At 44.0% G+C, this 15,120-nt stretch overlaps 1 protein-coding gene and 1 long non-coding RNA gene across 7 annotated transcripts in view; both read right to left on the bottom strand.

Moving 5' to 3' along the window:
- Positions 1-8,165, bottom strand: part of LOC128353044 (uncharacterized) — a 52,922-nt gene extending 44,757 nt beyond the window's left edge. For 3 of the 6 annotated variants that reach the window (XM_053313713.1, XM_053313721.1, XM_053313714.1), the window contains exon 1: positions 7,976-8,165. The gene's annotated coding sequence lies outside the window, so the exon portion shown is untranslated. Of the gene's footprint in view, positions 1-2,838; positions 3,116-5,488; positions 5,561-6,917; positions 7,420-7,975 lie in introns of those variants that run through there. The other 3 variants (XM_053313717.1, XM_053313720.1, XM_053313719.1) reach the window with 3 other exon arrangements.
- A 1,996-nt stretch (positions 8,166-10,161) lies between these two features.
- On the bottom strand, positions 10,162-13,180 carry LOC128353048 (uncharacterized). The gene is made up of 2 exons (XR_008320799.1): positions 12,247-13,180; positions 10,162-11,166 (listed from the first exon to the last, which is right to left on the bottom strand). It is a non-coding gene; the product is annotated as an uncharacterized LOC128353048 (long non-coding RNA).
- Between the last annotated feature and the right edge of the window lie 1,940 nt (positions 13,181-15,120).

The raw sequence follows: 15,120 nt of genomic DNA, 5'->3' as shown, positions 1-15,120 counted from the left end.
TGTGTGAGAGAGAGAGAGAGAGAGAGAGAGAGAGAGAGAGAATGGAGCAGTCTTGGGGAGAGGGAGAGAGAATGGAGCAGTCTTGGGGAGAGGGAGAGAGAATGCAGCAGTCATGGCATGAGGGGGAGAGAGAGAATGCAGTAGTCCTTTGCTAGAGAGACAGAGAGAGAGACACACACAGAGAGAGAATGGAGCAGTCTTGTGCGAGAGATAGAGAGAGAGAGAGAATGGAGCGATCTTGGCGAGAGGGAGAGGGGGAGAGAGAGAGAGAGAGAATGGAGCAGTCTTGGAGAGAGAGAGAGAGTGAGAGTGAAAGAGAATGGAGCAGTCTTGGAGAGAGTGAGAGAGAACGCAGCAGCCTTGGCGAGAGGGGAGAGAGAGAGAGAACGCAGCAGTCTTGGCGAGAGGGGAGAGAGAGAGAATGAAGCAGTCTTGGCGAGGGAGAAAGAGAGAATGCAGTAGTCTTGGCGAGAGGGGAGAGAGAGAGAGAATGGAGCGGTCTTGGGGAAAGAGAGGGAGAGTGAGAGAATGGAGCAGTCTTGGCGAGGGAGAGAGAGAGAATGGAGCAGTCTTGGCGAGAGGGAGAGAGAGACGGAGAATGGAGCGCTCTTGGGGAGAGAGAGGAAGAGAGATAGAGAGCAGCAATCTTGGCGAGGGAGAGAGAGAGAATGCAGCAGTCTTGGCAAGAGGGGAGAGAGAGAGAGAGAGAGAGAGAGAGAGAATGGAGAAGTCTTGGTGAGAGGGAGAGAGAGAGAATGGAGCAGTCTTGGCGAGAGGGGAGAGAATGCAGCAGTCTTGGCATGAGGGGGAGAAAGAGAATGCAGCAGTCTTGTGTGTGAGAGAGAGAGAGAGAGAGAGAATGGAGCAGTCTTGTGCGAGAGAGATAGAGAGAGAGAATGGAGCGATCTTGGCGAGAGAGAGAGAGAGAGAAAATGGAGCAGTCTTGGTGAGAGGTAGAGAGAGAGAGAATGGAGCAGTCTTGGCAAGAGGGGAGAGAGAGAATGGAGCAGTCTTGGCGAGAGGGGAGAGAGAGAATGGAGCAGTCTTGGCGAGAGGGGAGAGAGAGAGAATGGAGCAGTCTTGGCAAGAGGGGGAGAGAGAGAATGGAGCAGTCTTGGCATGAGGGGGGAGAGAGAGAATGGAGCAGTCTTGGCATGAGGGGGGGAGAGAGAGAATGGAGCAGTCTTGTGCGGGAGATAGAGAGAGAGAGAATGGAGCGATCTTGGCGAGAGAGAGAGAGAGAGAGAGGAGAAGTCTTGGAGAGAGAGCGAGAGAATGCAGCAGTCTTGGCGAGAGCGGGAGAGAGAGAGAATGGAGTGGTCTTGGAGAGAGAGAGAGAGAATGCAGCAATCTTGGCGAGGGGGAGAGAGAGAGAATGGAGCAGTCTTGTGAGAGAGAGAGAGAGAGAGAGAGAGAGAGAGAGAGAGAGAGAGAGAGAGAGAGAGAGAGAGAATGGAGCCATCTTGGGGAGAGGGAGAGGGAGAAAATGGAGCAGTCTTGGAGAGAGAGGGAGAGAGAATGGAGCAGTCTTGGCGACGGGGAGAGAGAGAGAATGGAGCAGTCTTGTTCAAGAGAGAGAGAATGGAGCCGTCTTGGAGAGAGGGAGAGAGAGAGAATAAAGCAGTCTTGGATAGAGAGAGAGAGAGAGAATGGAGCAGTCTTGGCGAGAGAGAGAGAATGGAGCAGTCTTGGCGAGAGAGAGAGAGAGAGAATGGATACTATAAATTCTTGGCTTCAAACACAGCTCCAGTTCCCCAAGAGCTCCCTTGCTCTCTCAGCCCTGTCTTGGAAATGCCAGGGAGGGAACTTGGAGCCTTCTAGGCTCCATCCCCCTAAAGGGAATGTCTTTCAGTGCTCACACATCAAGTTTCCCATTCATATGCAACCAGGGCAGACCCTGCTTAGCTAAGGGGACAAGTCATGCTTGCTACTACAAGACTAGCTCTCCTCTCTTCCCTATAGCATAGTGGTTAGAATGTTTATCTCAGACCGAGAAGACCTGAGTTCAAATCCCCATTCAACCACAAAACTCACTGGGTGACTGTGGGCCAGTCATGTATCTCTCAGCCTAACCTACCTCCCAGGGTGGTTGTGAAGTTAAACATAACCGTATTCCTTTGAGTTCCTCAGAGGAAAAAGCGGGATAGAAATGTAAAATAAATAAATAACTAAGGCTCCCTTTGAACCTCTCAGATTGATTTCCCTAAAGTTTATTTTGTTGAAGGCTTTGTTTCTTGTTTCCATTAGCTCCATGTGTTGGATTTCAGAGCTGGGGGTGCTGTTTACACATATGAAACCGTGTCTGATTTTTCCCTATTACATTTGCCTATGGACGGATCCTACCTTTGTGCCTAAAGTTAACTAATTGTTTCACAGAACACAGAAGCTCATGCTGCCATCTTTTTGCCCTAACCCCAGTTCACCAAAGAAGGAGTGGCATACTCTGGACATGCACAGGGTAGTTAAGATTTACCTACGTTGTATGAATTGTTTTAGGACCAAATTTTCACTCTTTTCTCATTCCAGGACAGCTCCCCGGGGCACAAGGTCTAAGTCCACTCCCCACCCACCCCGACCGACCGTTTTAAATGCTTTTATTAGTATTATAGAAACAGAAAAGGTTACATCTCTGAGAGTCCAACAAAACCATACAAACAGATCTTATCCATCGACAACAACAAAAAAGATCCCCATACATAAGAAAGAAACAATAGTAGTAAGTGTGTGTGTGTGTGTGTGTGTGTGTGTGTGTGTGTGTGTGTATATAGAGAGAGAGAGAAATATTGTTAATATGTTATTAGGATAGCAGGCCTCGGAAAGTCTAAACCGGAATCTAACCTTCAGTAAAGGATCTTAAACCTCTCAAGGAAAACTCCCCCTGAACCGATTGATCGTCCAACAATTATGCAATTTAAAGAGGCGAGAACCCATTCTACCATGACAAAAAAAGATATAGATAATATAAGTAATTCAAGCACAGTGTTCTACAATAGGTATTCCCATCTACACCACTTGTTGGTCCATGTAAAAACAGATCAATAAAATCAATAAATGTAAATTTCCGCACTCCAATTTTGTCCTTCATCTGATTTGAAACCTATATAATTGAAAATGAAAAAAATTATTAAAAATTATTCAGAAGCTTTCAAAATCCCAAGTCTAACCTAACAAAAAAATGTGTTTGGAATGTTCTATAGTGCTGAATAGTAATTTTTTTAATTAAAGATTATAAAAAGTCATAAATATTCTAATCTCATCCATCCCAGCTTCCTGAGTAACAAATAAAAAATTCCATGCAGAATACTAAATGATATAAGTAATGAGTACAAATTCCATTAATAATGCTGTTTATTAAGCTGATGGGTGAATAAAATCCAAGACAGACAAGAAAAATCCAAAAATCTAGAAAAACACCAGGAATATTCAGTGTCTTTAAGATCCTTATTCTAATAAGGGGATTTGGAGCTGGGTGTTACCAGTACGCTGATGACACCCAGATCTAGTCTCCATGTGAACTTATTCAGCAGCTGGCATATCCTCCCTAAATGCCTGCCTGGAAGCAGTAATGGGCTGGATGAGAGAGAATAAACTGAAGCTGAATCCAGATAAGACGGAGGTACTTATTGTGCAGGCTCAGAAATCTAGAGACGATTTTGATCTACCTGTTCTAGATAAGGTCACACTTCCCCAAAAGGAACAGGTTCACAGTCTGGGAGTACTTCTGGATTAATACCTCTCCCTGGTTTCTCAGGTTGAGGCGGTGGCCAGGGGTGCTTTCTATCAGCTCTGGCTAATATGCCAGCTGCGCCCGTTTCTCGAGATCAGTGACCTCAAAACAGTGGTACATCTGTTGGTAACCTCCAACTTGACTTCTGTAATGCGCTCTACATGGGGCTGCCTTTGTATGTAGTCCGGAAACTTCAGCTGGTTCAGAATGCAGCAGCCAGGTTGGTCTCTGGGTCATCTCGGAGAGACCACATTACTCCTTTACTGATGGAGCTACACTGGCTGCCAATGGGTTACTGGACAAAATACAAAGTGCTAGTTATAACTTATAAAGCCCTAAATGGCTTAGGCCTTGGGTATTTAAGAGAGCGTCTTCTTCACTATGAGCCCCACCACCCATTGATGTCATCTGAGGAGGTTAACAAGAGAAAAAAGTGAGTCCTGTATATTTATATTAAGAAGAGCTTTCATGAATAATAAAATGTAAGTGTACGTATGCTCAAACAATATTCTTATAAGAAATATAAAGAATATCAAATACTGGATAGCTATAAAACCTTATCAGCACTGTTTACCTTATGTACTAAAAACCTCATAAATCGAATCCCGACATTGGGAACAAATGGAGACCTTGTCGAATGTTGTAGTTTATAAAAGGCTCCCAAACAGACATAAATGACTCAGAACACGAACCCTCCTTATAAGATGAGACTTGCAAAATTGAAGCATAATCCCATAATTTCAAAAACCAATCATTTAAAGAAGAACTCTCAGACATACACCAATTTCTTGTTCATGATGTTTAAGGTTAGAGTTCAGTGGCACCAGAGCGATTCTCTAAGACTTCACATTGGGGATTAGGGGGTAGCTCCTCCCAGCTCACCAGAAAAAGTTGTTTCCTCATTGGCCCTGTCTTGGAGCAGGTGGGAGGAACAACCCAGCATCACTGGATACACTCCCTACCACTGAGAATGATCTTTCAGGTGAGTGCCAACAATGCATTGAACCTTGACTTTGATCAGAAATGTTGTGTCGACCAAGACTATACCATCTGTTTCAGTACGACAAAGTGAATTTCTTTCGTGTCAGTATTAAACTTTCAACTACTATTCAACTTTACATATCAATTGGAAGGAACAACAGCAGCTGCTTTCTGCTTTGCACCTGGAGACCATGTTCCAGATATCTAAGATACCATTCATGTCTCCTTGCAAAACTTCACCATCTAGAACCACTTCGGTGATGATGACACAACAAGCACTGGAAGAAGAGAAACATCCTCCTGTTGAGTCTAGAGGTGAACATTGCTACCAACTATTTCCTCAGTATGATCACTGCTGGTACTGTATTGCAGGAGCATGGGACCACATGAGGGAAGTCAAAAGCCATATAGAGTTGGACTGTGGTTTCTTCCACCCGGAGTGTGAATCCAGATTTCCACAACCATACTCTCTAGTGCCTACGATGGGAGATTTCATGCACCATTATTAGGAAGTTTACTCTCCACATTTTCGCCACTATCGCCCATCATCATGTAGAGAAATGTCTCCTGTGCATGAGGGCTAGCATCCTGGAGAAGCAGCTAGACAGAGACATATCAGCCACAGTTTCTGAACCCGCCAGTCCCTCAGCAAACTGAGCAAGTAAGGGAAAACATTATGCAGACTCTTCCACATAGCTACTCTGTGGCAACAGTGGCAGTACCAACTACCACAGCAATCCCAATAACTCCTATCAAAGAATCATCTGTAGCACAACTTACCTCAGATTCATTTAGTTGGACTCTTTGTACCCCTTGTTCAAGTTGGATGTTAATATAACTTCATATTTGTACCTATTGAACCAATCTACCCATTACTTATAAAGATTTTAATTTCTTCCAAAGCAATGCATCTGCCTTATATATTGTACTACAAAATCATACAGGTATCATCTCATACTGCACGGGAGATAGCAATGGTAAGCCCCTCCTGTATTCTAGCAAGACAACCACAGGGCTCTGTGGTCGCCAGGAGTCGACACTGACTTGACAGCACACTTTACCTTTACCTCCTAGCCCAAACTGATTCTTTGGCTTCTGTGCAGAACATCTCATTATATTTAAGGAAGCCAAAGCTGAAATTCCAGGATTAAACTTACATCTATCCCAAAGAACTGTGGCAAACTGCTATGGCCTTAATCTATGTTAGATGGTCAAAATAGTGCCACTTTAGGAGTTAAGGATATTTCATTTTGGCTCAAACTCCACAAAACTGGGACACTGGAACCCAAGCCTAATGCCTAGACATGCCATGTCATCTACAATAAAGTTTTGCAGTGTCACAAATTGTGCTTGCTTCCAGTTTGCCCTTCACATGCACCCACATTTTTCCTTGGTCTTTGAGGCCCAAATCAAGATGATGATAGTGGAGTGCCTGGCACCAGCCAAGTCACCCATGATGTCAGTTTGGTACACTGAAGTCAAGTTGTAAGAGAATTATTCTTCAGTCTATAAATGCTTGCCTCTCAAATGTCTTCACACAGCAGTTATTTATATAGCCATAGGTAGCTCCTTGGAGGCATGATAACAAAGAAAGCAGATCTCCAAAATACGCAGAGCATACTTGGTGGTAGGGTGGGGCGGTGGAATAAATTGAGACCTCTTAAAAAAAAAAAGCTGCATTAGTGGCTGATAAATTCTATTGAATGTTATAACAAAGTTTATGAACAACATCTTTTGTCAGTTAAGTTGTTAGATTATGTTTATTAAATATTGGTGGAATAAGGCACATTCATCGCAAGATACTGGGTGTTTGTTTTATATGTTGTGAATGTATTAACGTGTGTGTGTGTGTGTGTGAGTGTGTGTGTGTGTGTGTGTGTGTGTGAGAGAGAGAGAATTGTTTTAAAGACTATATAAAACTGTACATGGATATGAATTTGCAGACTCAGACACAGGGGCATATCTAGTAGAGAGGGGGCCTGTGTTCGTCCATCTCCCTGGCGGCCCCTCAGAGTGAGGGAGAAAATGAATAAAATTGGGAGGGGTGGAGTTGAGGGCCCCTCAGGAGCCGGGGGGGGGCTGGGTTCTTTGAACCCCTCTGCTCAATTATCGCGACACCTCTGCACAGACAGTTCACATTCCCCCAGAAAGAAGGGCTTTTCCTTCAGCTTGAGGACTTTCCTGTGGTTTTCCCTAAGGTCTTACCTACCTAGCATATGTTGATTACAGAGGCTTTTTTCCTTGGAAACAGGAGTTATTATGAGCTCTCTGAGGAGGGAGGAGGCTGTTGTCTTCAAAATGAGGACTTTCCCACTCTTTCCCCCCTAAGGATCTGCCTAGACCATTAATTCCTGATCTGCTGCATGTTTCTGCCCTGCCCCCACAGAGTTTCCCCACGCCTCTTTCTTGAATACAGGAGCAGGTTGTGTCTGTTCATAAAGCAGGCTCTTCTTTCAAGCCAGATGCATTTATAAATGCATCCCTGGATGCATGTATAAAGTAAAAAAAGAGCAGTTGTCTTTCCTCTAGAATCGAGAGTCTAGATGGCTACAGTTTGTTTTAAAAACAGAACGGAACATAAAATTTGCCTCCGGAATTCATGGAAGCTCTAAAGTGTCACTATAGATGCACTTGCCAGAAACTGGCATATATGTTTCCTGAGGCTGAGAATGTGGCTGAAGATGAGCTAGTGTCATGAAGGCAGCTGCAGTCACTCCTCTGTTGGCCAGGGTTCCAGTCCACTGGCCGAAGGGACTCTCTGGAATAAGCCCTGTGTGGTATATCATGAGGAGGGGGACACAGTGCACGGACTTCAGCCAGGGGGCGGAGCCTAGGACCAGCACTGCAGCAGGCAGGGGCCTCCGTCTTCAGTTGTTACTGCATGTTAAGCAAAAAGGGCACAGGCCTCTAACCTAAGACTGCCTCGATGAAGCATGCAGGAGAAGGCAGTCCTCTGTAAGATAGATCAGTTCGTGAGGGCTGCTGTCTTTATGGCAGGTATACATTTAGGCCCTATGCATTCTTCTGTCTGCATCATGGGAGCAGACAGCACCTGTTCTCTGTTTCCATGCAGAGTGAGGGCTGAGAAGGGAGCCTGAGAATTACAGCACTTTCTAAAATCTGACCTGCCATTCCTGGCAGCAACAATCATAGACGAAACTAGGGTGGAGCAGCCAGGGCACGTGCCCTAGGCGCCACTGGGGGCATGCCAGTGCCATGTTGCCCCCCCTCTCCCCAATTCATGGGTTAAAAAAAAAAATTATTTACCTGTAGCCCCCTGAGGCACCTTCCTAAAGGCCGTGGGAGGGAGGAGTCTGCAAAGGTTCCTCTCCCCTGCCAGCCTCTCAGATCACCACTGCAGCCCATCCTGGGCTGATTTTCAGGCCTGTTCGGGCCTAGAAAGATCAGTGCAACGGCCATTTTAGAGGTCCCGCACATGCTCAATAGGCCACTGCGAGGCCTGGCAAGGCATAGGACCTCACAGAGACTATTTGAGCACGTGCGGCAGCCATTTTTTTAAAATAAAAAAAGGCTGCCGGAAATAAAAAATGGCTGCCACACATGCTCAAATGGCCTCTGCAAGACCCAAGTCTAGATTTTTCCCTGATCTAGGGAGTCAGAAGAATGCAAAGTTGTTGGCAAGTGACCTGAGCATTTAAAAAACAGATATAAATGGCACAAAAAAGTAAGTGGACAAAATATCCTTTAAAAGGACAATGTCGGTTTAATACCTTGTAAGCTGGCAAAACTGAAGGGTGCGGGGGGGGGGGGGAGAGGCAAGGAATAAAATGGAAATTTTCACTTTCATGCTGTTTAATTCTCTATACAGAGCTCTATCTGCATATTTGCCAAGCAATCTGATGATAAGGTTTGTGAGATTTCAAACTTGGAAAGTGTCTGCCTTTAACTTGTGTGGTGCTTTAAAAAAAAAAAAACTGTTGTAAGAATTCACACCCAGAAATGTTGCATTTGCAATGTATTGCCATCCCTGTGCTTTCAGCTGTGAGCAATGTCTCAGCTGTGCTAAAGACCCCCTGTGGAAGGGTCCAAAGATAACAAGGATCCAGTCTGTTGCAGACATCAGTTTCTTCTTAAAGGTTATTTAGTACAAATTATAGTTCTTCATTGCACTTGATAGACTCCAGCACGTGTAGGACAAGGGTTGTGGAATTACATAGGAACTGATGTAAAAACCCAAAGCAAGCATGACTCGTTTACTGCAGTGCTTTGAAATAATCATGCCTTCCACCTCAAATTTAACAAAACGTTATAGAATAATTTGTTTTTGTTTTACTGGCAGACACTTTCTGCTTTGAAATGCCTTATGAAAAGAAGCAAATCAGCAAATAAAAATGCAATAATGAGAGGCTGATAATGAAATGTTTAATCCAGACCTACAAATAAGTATATAAAAATATATAAAAGTATGTATTAAAGTGTAACTCAAAAGTTAGGTTCACATCCCTAATGGAATATGAAGCTAACTGGAGGCCAGAGGTAAGAGCAAGAGGCCCCCTCCCAAGAATGTGGGTTGAGGGGCCCACCGAGGCAACAGGTACCAGGAGTGGTCAAGCACAGGCCATTAGTTGAATTCCTTTGCCAGCTGAAGGAGGGTCTGGCTGGTATGAAAAGATACCATAGGGATTAAAATTGTCAGAAGCCAGGTAGTAAATCATCTTCTCAGGCTCTAGATGACACCTCTGGAATATGTAAGTTTGATAACTAATGACGTGTATTAATCGCTTTATTGATATGCTTGTATGATTGAAACCTATAAAAACTTACCTGCTGTATAACTCGGCGCGCAGTATCATCCAGATGCGCTCTGATGATACTCGTGCCTTTCATGACATGAAATAAAGCGCTTTCTTTGAGCACGTACCCTTGTTGTTTGACTTCATTCGGTTAAGACAACAAGTATATTGGCGAGAATTGAGTCTAATCCTCTTTGGTTCTGGCAAGACGCCCCATTCTCTATCCAAGTGATAGACGGATGAAAGCAAAGTGGCTGAATCAAACAGGAAGGCTGGATTCTAGAGGGATCTTTTCCCCGCAACAGGCTTTGCCTACTGAATTTCTACCTGTTGCTTAGGTTTAAAAAGTACAGCAGCATAATGTACAGGCTCCCTTTGGAATGTGTGTTATAAGAACACTTGATCAAGCACTCCGTTTCTACCATCTCTTAACAATAGTTAGAGGCTTTTCTCAGACAAAACAAAGACACTCAAAGCCGCAGATGGTAGTTACTACTTATATAGTCCATCTTACCGAGTATATATGAGTGCATAGTAGGATTTGATCTAAGAATGCCATGTATAAGCACTACAGTTCTGTACATAATTATTAAAATGGGGGGAAATGTAGGGCTGCTAACTAGATTTTTAAGTTGATCAATCATTGGGTGGATGGGGCTCGTTCCTGGGTCCACTTAACCAATCAGACAGACACAAGGATTGGGAATTATTAATTGAGGCTTTATTGCTCTGCAGTCAGCAATAGGTAATCAGTAGGCTCATGCTCTCAAACCAATTAAGGTTTGGTTACAGGTGCACCTTACATTTATACAAACAATCAAGATGGTGCTAACACGCTAGACACAGTATATGTGGCAATAAAATGGTGGTCTAAGTAGTACGCATGTGAATGATTCATTGTTCATCTGGTGATTATTCCTTATTCGGTTAGATCCTGTTTTCTAGCAATGTGAAGCTTAGCTGTGTACAATTTTGCTGGAGAGAGATAATGATGTTAATCATGAGAGGCAGTGATGTCCCTGATTTTGGGGGCCAGGTTACTTTAAGTTAGAATAAGGTCTTCTGGGCAAAATGGAGTTTCTTTGGTTTTTTAAACAGATCAATTCCCCCCTGAAATTGGACTATCCTGAATCTTCAGGATGTCTTAAGGCTTGTAAAGGTACAGCTGTATAATTAGGTCTTACATTATGGCGAGGTTTAAAGGTTCTCATAAACATTTGGATTAAAGCTGGAATGCATTGTAAGCAGCAACATGTGACTATCAATAAAAAGAAAATACATGCTATAACTAGAATTATCTTCTTTGCCTTGGAAATATAGTTCTGTGTTTCATGTGGCTAAAGGATTTGTGACATGTGATTTTGGGATGCCTAAGCATAGATTTTACAGATTTTACAGCAAATCAAAGTGTCCCTTTTTACAGGCCTCTTTAGCAAAAGGTGTTATCAGAAAAATGGTCCATAATCTTGCAGAGGGGTGAAACCTGTGATAATCAAGTCAAGTCTCTCATCAGGAGCTGTGAAAACAGGGTATGGGTTTCACAGTAACATACAAAGCTTGATCCTTTTAAACTGGGAAGTCTTCCAGGTGAAATGCAAACCGGTACTTTGGAACTCCCTTCCACTTGCAGGAGTGGCAAAACAAAATTCTTTTCATCAAATCTCAAATCTGGGATCTCATCATTCAGCTACTGGGATTCAGCTACTGTGAAGGCAAAGCAGGGCTAGCAGATGAGACAAATTTAAAATTTAAGCCTTAGACCATTTGATTATTAGCTCTCAGTTTACATCAAAAAGTTAGCAGAAATATTGCATAGATTTTGCAAAAACAAAAAACAAATAGACTAATTTATCTTCAAATCCTATTTTTAATTCTCACCCACAATTAACTGGCTGGAACACAAACTGCTTTACAGAGAACCTCCTTCCTCCTCCCATCCGGAAATGGGCGGAGTTATCATTGTTCACCAGAGGTCAGTTAACAGTTGTGAGAAAAAAGTAAAAGGGAAAATGTCCGGTTAGAGAAAAGAGCAAAGTTTTGAGCTAACAGAAAATAGGTAAGAGAGACCATGTCAAGGAAATCAGTAAGCATAACATATAAAGTCCTATGACATTCAGTAGTGGCAGAAATAACACAATCAACTTATGCCTAATGCATTTAGCCAGCCATAAGCAGCACCTCCCTTTTGTGGGGTGGGGGGAGACTCACAAAGAAGGAAAACGTCAGCACCCCAGGTGGCCAGCTGGGACTGCTGAAAGTTCCCCCTGTTGCTCAGGCCACGACCAATTTTATGTTCAATTAATATAATAACTGCAAATTTTGGAATCCAATGTCAGAGCAAGTTTGTTCTGGAACAGTTTACAGGAAAAGACATGTCACTAGAATACATTCACAAATACAACAGAAACCTCATCTTCTCAGGGATGAGTTATAAGATTGATGGGGGTTTTGGCTTTTCCCCAGATCATTGCAGTTTAACAAAATGAGGATTCCTGCACAGAACCAGAGCATTGGGCTCCCGCTCAGAAACATGCACACACACGTGTGCGCGCACGCGCACACACACACACACACACACACACACACACACAGGCTTGTCTTGTGTATTTCACAGAGCAAGGGACTAAACAGGGAATTTCACATGGGTCACATAGGATTTTATAACATTTTAAATATGTTTAGGGCAAACAATCATTTACCCATAAAACTCAGTTAAGAAAGTAGCTCAAACAAAACAAACTGTTATTACAGTCATCCACAAAACAATCTGTGATTCCATATTACCTTTCCACATCACAGCTTACATTTTTCAACTTACAGGTGCTTTTCAACTTTTTAACAACTTCCAACTAAAATCCTTAAGACATTCCTTCCCTTCTGTCCACATCTCCTTCCAGTCTTTTCTCTACAATTCCCTGCACAGAACTACATCACACGCATTCCTTCAAACTCCATTTTCTTTCCTCTTTTCCAACTGCAAGCAGTTGAAGGAAGAAAGAAGAAGAAAAAGAAAAGAAAAGCAGCCGTTTGTTCGGAGAAACTTTTTGCAGCAAGAACAGTGTTCTCTTTGGGCTTGGGACAGAGCGGCAGCAGGAAATTAGACTGTTTGCAACACAAGGGGTGGAGGAGGCCGATGCGCCTCCCCCTTTTTCTCAGCTGAAGCAGCTGTTTGAGCTTGGAAACAGAACACAGACAGCATGGTTTTAGCAAAAGGCAATCATCCTTTCCTCTTTAATACTTTCCTCAGACCCCTCCCTCTCTTCACAGACTAAGAGAGTTTCCTTGTTCTCCATAGCATGCTGGAAAGGAGAAGCTGCTTGGAGCATGATGGTAATACATATGGAGGGGGTTTCATTGGTGGGCCTGCACATATTGCTGTTCTTAACATTTCCCGCTATGTGTATAAAATAAAAGCAGTTGCAAAAGGGTGTTATTTTCAGGGCCTGGAGGCCTCTGACTCGAGTTCATAATATGGCCATGATTCTGTACAGAAGTGCTTTACTCTAAAGGTGAGTAGAAATTCCTATAGGATTTCCCACTTGTTCTAATCTATTCCCCGTTTTCCCCGCGTTAACACTCTAGTATAATCGATCTTCTGTTCTACAGAGTCTGCACAATACCCCCAAGAACCTAGTGGCCTTTATTGGCAGTAAGGTCTCAAATATTGTAGGATCCTACTTTCATTGCTGCGTAGACCATTTCCCCCGCCCCTGCTTGGACTGGGTACTTACCAAGAGACGCCTTTCTGGAATTCACTCTCCCTCCCCCCTGCATCCCACTGTTCTCAGATGCAGCGTGTTGTGGTGAACAGCGCGTCCTGGTTTCCCGAGATCCCTTTCCGCTCAAGAGGCAGAGTACTGGCTGGGGTATCGGGTTCCAGGATGGGTCGGACAACCACCCAGGAGTCTACATCCGAGCCACAGCACCAAATTGATGTGGATGGGGCTCATTCCTGGGTCCGCTTAACCAATCAGTCTGACACAAGGATTGAGGCTTTATTGCTCTGCAGTCAGCAATAGGTAATGAGTAGGCTCATGCTCTCAAACCAATTACAGTTTGGTTACAGGCTCACCTAACATATATATAAATAATCTAAATGGTGCTGACACCCTAGACACAGTATACGTGGCAATAAAATGGTGGTCTAAGTATCTAGTACGCATGCGAATGATTCATTGTTCATCTGGTGATTATTCCTTATTTGGTTAGATCCTGTTTTCTAGCAGTGAGAAGCTTAGCTGTGTTAGCAAGTTTCATAGATACAATTTAGCTGGAGAGAGATAATGATGTTAATCATGAGAGGCAGTGATGTCCCTGAGTTTGGGCCAGGTTACTTTAAGTTAGAATGAGGTCTTCTGGGCAAAAATGGAGTTTCTTTGGTTTTCTAAACACATCAATTAGCATTTTAACTAATGCATCACTAAACTGATTTTAAATAAAGTTACAATTCTCCATAATGCCAACTTAGGTACTAGCATAAAGAGTCCCTTTTACTCACCAACCCACTGATAAAAATTTGCCATCACTAGTTAAAATTAGCTCTCATAATTAATCTACTTAAACCAATTGAAGCCCTAATAATACTTGGAAGATGAGGGTGATTCTCACAATCACAAGGATTCAGATTAAAGAATTAATAATTCTTTACAATATTGTTGTAAAGTTAAGAATTTTTTATTACCTAATCAGTTTATTCCAGACATTCATTGAAATGACAAGACGAGAGGACTGTGGCAAAGCAATGCAGGGCCAGGTCAATCTCAGCCTTTTTTCGGGGCCCACCTCCCACAACCTGATAGCAGCAACAATGGCCATTGAAGGTCTGCCCATTTTCCCTCCTGCGGCGCCACCAGCAGCGCTATCAGCCGCTGATCAGCTACCCGAAGTGTCTTCCCTTCCAGCGACGGCCGCTTTTCAGCCTCCCTTGCCATATGCTGCCGAGTCCACCGTGCGTCTCCCGCCCTCGGGCTGTGAGACGCGGTCTTCAGCGGCCCACCGTTCTGCCAGTGCCTCATCTGCAGCCTCCCTGGAACCTTCGGAAGGTGAGAGGCGATTTTCGAGGCTATCACAGCAAATCCTCCACCAAGGTCAGAAGAAATCAGGCGGATAGGTCTTCGAGGCAGCACAGTGAGTCCTCCAAAATGGCCACCCCTTCGACTTAAAAAATTGCATGCTCTTCTAGGAAGGGCGCCAATCCAGCATGAGTGAGAGTGGGAACTAAAGTGCAGGCCTCCTCCTCCTCCTCCCCCCCCCAAAGTCAATGGCTCCCTCCTTTGGATCCATTTTTTTTACCCTATCTTTATCCAACCCACTCCTCCGTCTCCCTCCCCCTGCCCCAGTGCATGGACTACGGAGGCAGTTTAGAACATATTAATCTGCAGAGCAGGGAGCAGTTCAGTGACACTCTTCCCAGGCCACATAAGGTCTCTCACAGCCCCCCCACCCCGCTGCCCGGGACAGCATCGGAAACAGCGCTGGCAACAACTGATATAAAGCCGCCCACGCCATCTGCTTCTACAGCATCTGTGATGTCTGCCATAGAGCTGCCCGCGCAGTACGCTACCATGTCCCTGTCCAGTCTCCCAACTTAGGGCTGCGAGGCTCGGCGCACGGCAGCCCATCACATTGTCAAGCCGTCAACGGAGTCCCACTGGTGTT

This window comes from Hemicordylus capensis, chromosome 4, assembly GCF_027244095.1.
Source record: "Hemicordylus capensis ecotype Gifberg chromosome 4, rHemCap1.1.pri, whole genome shotgun sequence".
Classification (NCBI taxonomy): Eukaryota; Metazoa; Chordata; class Lepidosauria; order Squamata; family Cordylidae; genus Hemicordylus; species Hemicordylus capensis.
This window is presented reverse-complemented; position numbering and strand designations above follow the sequence as displayed.